This window comes from Atta colombica, unplaced genomic scaffold (genome assembly GCF_001594045.1).
Source record: "Atta colombica isolate Treedump-2 unplaced genomic scaffold, Acol1.0 scaffold55, whole genome shotgun sequence".
Taxonomy (NCBI): Eukaryota; Metazoa; Arthropoda; class Insecta; order Hymenoptera; family Formicidae; genus Atta; species Atta colombica.
In genome coordinates, this window is record NW_017259545.1 from 2,457,088 (window position 1) to 2,463,015 (window position 5,928).

Below are 5,928 nucleotides of genomic sequence, written 5' to 3' on the forward strand. Positions count from 1 at the left end.
GAATAAGTTAAAAATTCAATAAAAAATTTTAACAAATGTTGGTTTTTAACACAAAAACAACATGTTTTTTTATTATTCACGTTTGACATTTCTACGTAATTATTGTAATGGTCCAGAACAATTATTTTCAGATCTGTATCCAATTAAAGTTTTACAAACTTTTGCAAAAAAAGTTCTATCCGTGAAGAATAATCGTAAAAAAAATTAGAAATGGATAAAGAAAGTTTTATACATGTGCGCAGATTAAGTGCTTCTTATTAAGACTTTCATTTTGCGATAATTGTATGCGCATAATTTGCCTTGTTTGCAAGTTACGTGCGATTCGAATGTCGATAGCCAACTACAATCTCTGGCGAGAATCCAGCCGAGCGGCTGTCTGCATGCGCTACATTGACCCACCGTTGCATCGGTCAATAATCGGCGATATATTGGAAAATGTTCGGGAAAGTTGAAGCGCGGCGTTATCGCCACTTGAAGTTACGTTAATACCCGTCCAATGAACGATTTTGATTTTCGCTCGGGGGCGACTGACGCGCTTCAATTTTTGAACCCTGCCAAAAGTGCCGATCGTGCCATTACGTGTCATTGCTTTCCGATGCTTCAGCCCGTCGCGCCGATTTCGTCGGCGATTAAATACCGTCAAACGCGCATATAACCTTCGTACATTCGCGCCCGCCTAACTGCGTACGTACTATTCGACTATTCGATTGCGGGACCGGTAGTATGCGATGCATGCTACGTAATATTCGGACGCGGTTTTAAACCTATTTGTAACCGCAAGGGATTAGTATATTTCGTTGTCACGTGTGAAATATGTTGACACCGAATTCTCCGTTATTGCCTCCAATATTACTTGTACGTCCAACCTATATCATATGATTTTAGAATTATGGCACGTAATACTTGTTCGAATTCTAAAGTAAAGTTAATTAATCGAGAAATAAACAATTTATCTATGCAATTCATTAATTGACGAAAGAATCTGTAATATAAAATGCGTAGTTAACTTTTAAAAAATTAATCCTTCAATGTCACATTGTATTATTTTGTCACGGCTGCAATATATTGTACGGCATATCTAAACTAACTTTGATTACTTATAACTTTCGTAACAATGAATATAGTGTAACAAACTTTTTTACAATCAAAGGAGAGCTAGACGTTAAGAATGTACTGTATTTTTTTTATGAAAAAAATATGGAAAATTACAAATTTTTCTATATCCATTGTATTTAAAAATAATAAAATAAAAAAAATAATAAAATTAAGGCGATTTATAATCTGAATAAAAAATTATTACAATAAAAAAAAGGTAGATTATTTTTAAAATAATAAAGATTTAATGAGAAAATTTTCATTTAAAATCATATTATTAAAATGTTGAACTGTTTCATATGTATATAACATTTATTTTTATACGAAAAATGTAAATTAATTCCAATTCCAGTTTCTGCACAGAGAGATTATAGATAATACATCTTTAACCTTTCGATTCCTAACCGGAGCGAGATATTCGAACTCCAGAAATGATCTTTTTAAAATAACTCTGCTAGAAGAATTCGATCATTTGTGTGGATTCTTCTAACTGATTTTTAAATTATAAACTTTTGTTTGAGATAAATAAATACACATAATATATATATTTTCAAAAATAATTTATTTACTTCGAACAAGTCATTTACCTCTTTTGAGAATATTATTTTCTAACTACTTGAGAGTTAACTTTTATTTACAATTTTTGAAAATTAATAACATCAATTTAATAACATTTAAGCAATTTTATATTTAAAAAAACATTCTATATCAATATCAATAAAAATAAAAATAAATGATGTTACATTTACGCAACGATATTCAAACAAATGTTTTTATATTAGAAAAATTATATTAAAAAAGTTATAAATATCAAAACAAACAGAAATTTCGGAAAAAATTTTTTTTAAATCGATTAACATTGAAGGGTTAATCTTACAGTTATTTAAGAGGCAGCAGTAGATGCGATTACGACAGAATCCATTCTATTCGATTTGGCAGAGCTTGCGAATATATTTGCAATAAAAAGCTTTAAAGAGAATTTCATACGTAGCTTTGTAACTTTGCGCTTCGCTGGATGATCCCCTGAATATTTACGATTGTATAAAGATTTCGTTCGAGATGCTATATTTCATGGTCTCGCGATTCCACGTCGGAAGGAGGATTTGACTGTCTAGGGTCGCACAATCAAGTCTTTATTTCTTCGAGACCGAGGTCGCCTTCGCGGTGACGATAAAGCGATAACTGGGACGCATGGCTCCGCTCGCTCAAGTGCCGATGCGACCGACACACAAATACATCCCGGATCCAGTATTCGACTCGTTATTGTCGTCATCGGCGACGGTTCGTTACCCCGTCGAGTCCTTTTGACCCGGCGAACGCATTGCACGATTCCGCTTCCCCTTCCTCCGTCCTCATTCTTCGAAAGCCCGAAGACACTGTCTCTAAGTCTTGTTTCTCCATTGACTCTTGGGAGTCCTCGTACCCGTTTGGTCGCACGCGTGAGACGTTTATAGTTTTTCGCCATGGTTACTCCATCGCGATCGATAATTCCGATACATCATCTTTCCGGAAATAAAATTGTCAAAGTTATCACATTCTGCTATTTTCAAGACGTCGCGTTGTATAAATTTGGCGAGATGGAGCGACCGTTTTATCATTACAATCTAAGAATTTTAATCTATTATCAACTAGTTTTCTATGATAATATATGAAAAGGCGCGGTTATATATAAATGCAAAGAAGCTACGGAAAGTTCATCACGACGATATTGCATAAACCAATATTATAAAAGTCCGTTGAGAATTACTGGTAAGAATATTGAAAGTTATGTCGAAGAGATTCGCGGCGAAAGCTGATGCTCAGCTCGAAGCAAATTTATTTCGTTATTCATAATAAATTTCTCGATATTCGCGGACTTACCGTATTTATCGCCGTACGAATATTTTGATGATGAAGAGTCTACATGTATGTAGGTTAACATATATTACATGCAAAGCGACTAACATCGCCGTACTTCGAACGTTCAAAATTCCCATGAGTGAAAAGTTTCGGGTTAAAAGGATGCATTCCGCTGGCCTTGAACGAGGTTCTTGGCTTTGCATACGCAAAGCTGCAGCATGCGCGCCTTTTGAGCGTGGCTCGAAAAATTCTTCCTTGGAGAACAACCAAACTCAAAAGGATCGTCCACGTCATGGGCATATAACTGTTATTAAAATCCATTTATACTCAATTGTAAATTGCGAAAACATTTTCTTTTTCTTTTTTTTTTGTAGAATTTAAATGCACAGCTTGTTCGAGATTTTCTTATACGTTACAGTTTCTGCAATATTCGCAAAACTTTTCTCCCTCTCTCTCTCTCTCTCTCTCTCTCTCTCTCTCTCTCTCGAATTCTCACTTGCTCTCTCACAGAATATTTTCAATGTAATTCTCGTTAACACTTTACAAACGTACGAAGTTTTATCGATATCGGAAAATCCATGAACGTTTTGTAAGCGTATTGCACGAGGACGAAGTCTGTATCGCTCGGAGGGAGCAAGCATCACGCTTATTTAGGACGTGTCAGCCTAAGCGTGATCTCGTAACTTTTCGCAGTTAGGATAGACGTTTCCGTCTAGAGAATCGATCGATGTTGACGTCAGCGACTTCATTATCGTCGTTTAAAAAAGAGATAGAAAGAGAGAGAGAGAGAGAGAGAGAGAGAGAGAGAGAAGGAGGGGAGAGGGGGGGGAGAGAGGGAGAGAGAGAAAAAACGAGACGAGGGACAAGAGCCGCAGTTTTAATTACGGACCGTCGAAGCAGTCTCTCTCCTCCTGATCCGCGGAGTCATGGAAAGCGCGCGGAAAATGCGATTTAATTAAATGGTAACAATTCACGATCGGCGTATTAATGAAGCATCTGCCCGCGTTACTCTGGTTCCTCTATGCGATGAGGAAGCGATGGGGCATCCTCTGATAGAAAGAGAGAGAAAGCATCGCTGGCATAGTTGTGGCGGCAACAATTGCGTTCCGATTCGCGTATTGGATGGAGGCAAATTGTGCGCCGCTTTGAATTCGCGAATATTGCCTGCTCTTCCTTTCGCAATCGCTCGCTCGCGTCCGCCGCGATTAACAATAATCTCGATGAGTCTCGCGAAAGCTCACACTCGCCTGGTGCGAATAGTCCGTTTATCCTAATAGCTAAAAATATTACCGACGATTCCGAAATTCGTCGGAGGTCTCGGAATAAAGATTTCTATTTTAAACAATTTGTGTTATATCAGTGCCAGTAAATAATTATACAAATTTGAAGTTGATTGTCTGGCTTCATATCCATTAGTAATTCATTATGACGTCTATCACTTCGGATAGCAGGATCTGAAATAACGAGTATAAAAAAAAAATACCGTGCAATAAACCTGTAGCAGGTAAACATATAAATGAAAAAGCAAACTTGTTAGTTAGAAATTCACACGCAACGTCGCACCGTAAAATATTGCGATTATATCACTGGCGATGATGTATTAGTATTGTGAGATAACCGTCTCTTTTCCGACTTTACGTAACTCAGTTTTAATAATAATATTTTCCATTTTCATCTCCCTAATAGGATATTCCAGACTCATTAATATTTCTACGATAATATCTAATACCAATATGAGAGCAATTTAAATAGAAAGACCAGTTAGACATTATTTTTGTATATATATGTTTTCATAAAATGAAATTTTATGTTCTCACGCATTGTATTTTCGTATATATCGATACATCCGTTAATATATGACTTAGCTATAATTGATAGAATTAATTACAAAATAAAAAATTTTTCGTAATAACTTGCATAAAATTACTTCGCACATCAGACCGTAGTTTATAAAATTTCATACGAATCGTCTTATTTATTGAAGACGCAACTTATTTATATCTTTTCATTTCCTATTTCGTTTTCTATTTATATCTTGTTCAATAAAGGATCCCAAACTAATTAATGGAAAATTCTATTATTGGAAAAAGGATTTTATATATTAATTATATGGAAAATTGAAGCCAGGTAAGTCAATTTTCACGTATAATGTAACTTACAATGTGATGAAAGATAAACACAAGGATAAATTCAATAATAAAACATTTTTGAGTTATAGTGTAGTAAAAGTACCATGTAAGTACAAGTTTTAAATCTTTGATACACCATAACTCAAGAACTATCCATTATTGAGGATTATGTCTATGATACCACATTTTAGGCTACATCATATGTGATAACAAATTCTGGAACTCATTTTTAATATAATTAATACGAGGTCCTTTTTCTAATGATAGGATTAAAAAATCCTCATTTTTGAGTATTCAAAATGCGACTTACACTAAAACTAATTACAGTAAATGTTTTTTAACAGCAAACTTAAGTGTATACATATGCTCGTACATGTTGACTTTGAACAAAATTCTCTCCATTGCTGGCTCCTGTATTACATACTCTAGACTGCTAATTAAACCTTACCTTATCCCAATGTTTCGTGTACAAACTTGTGCATAAGTTACAAGCGTGCGTGGTAAGACTGCCAAAGGCTGTTTACACATTAACAACGATGCGTCTTGTAGGAATCTCGTGAGAGAATGTTAATCCTGCATAAATTAAGGTTCGACGATCCTTCCTTTTTTTCTTTCTACTTAACGTTCTAACACACTGCTTATACTTCCCTGTTTATATAGCTGTTAAACAACAGTCTTTAATAATTATTTTAACTTTTGATTCCTTATTGCACATCAAGTAACTTTAGAAAATTTTTTTCTGACGAAGAAAAGTTCGCGTTTAATAAGAAGATACATACGGGGAAGGAACTATTAGCTCGGTAAAATAGAATATTACGATCATTTCTCGCATGAGTCTTTCTAATATATATATATATATATATAT